Below are 844 nucleotides of genomic sequence, written 5' to 3' on the forward strand. Positions count from 1 at the left end.
CTTGTTGCTTGCCACAGCTCCCGCTGAAAAATAAGTCCAACTCTACACCCACAAACAAAGTACACCACAGCACTATCTTCCAAACAGAAATCCTTTTCATTGCAAAGAAAAAGAACTGAGCGCATGTAACAGTGCCACCTGGTGACTTCTGTTATATCAGCAATCACATTCAGCAGAGAAATCAAGCCCATCATTTAGATGGTAAGGATTGTCTTTTTGTTCGGTTTGTACAGCGCCCAGCGCAACGGGGTATAGTCCATGATTGGGGCTGTGACGTGCAGTGGTGATACAAGTAACACTGGAGTGCTGAATTTGTAACTGCTGGAATAAGGGCGATTTCAGACAATTGTGAGTGAGCTTGGAAATGTTTCATTGAAGTGCCGGGGGCCAAATCCTCCCCCCAGAGAGCCTTAAAGTCAAAGGTACTTAAACTCACGCACTGTGCAGATTACTAGCAGGGCCTGCGATTGCCGGAAGGGAAAGAATTCTAAACAACATCACCTTTCCTTTTTGGCGCCTTTGCTGCCTCGCAGTCAGCTTGGACAATTCATGATTATTCATTTTGCAGCGATGCCCCGAGCCGCCAGTCGAGATCAGTGCTCCAATGGGCTGGGCGCTGTGCACATATTAAAACACGGCTCTGGCCCTAGATAGAGCCTCACCGCTTGGAGGTCAGTCGTCTCACAACTACTCTCCTCTCTTTTCCTGCAACACCACACCTGGGGAGTGGGAGAAGAGGACCTGGCTGCTCCCCCCAAGCCCTGGGAGCGGGGAAAAAGGAGCAGGAGGGGAGCTGGGGCAGTGGGAATCGATGCAGGGGCTGGGATACAAAAAAAAATTGGAC

This window comes from Terrapene carolina, unplaced genomic scaffold (assembly GCF_002925995.2).
Source record: "Terrapene carolina triunguis isolate 2854851 unplaced genomic scaffold, T_m_triunguis-2.0 Scaffold604, whole genome shotgun sequence".
In the NCBI taxonomy this organism is placed as follows: Eukaryota; Metazoa; Chordata; order Testudines; family Emydidae; genus Terrapene; species Terrapene triunguis.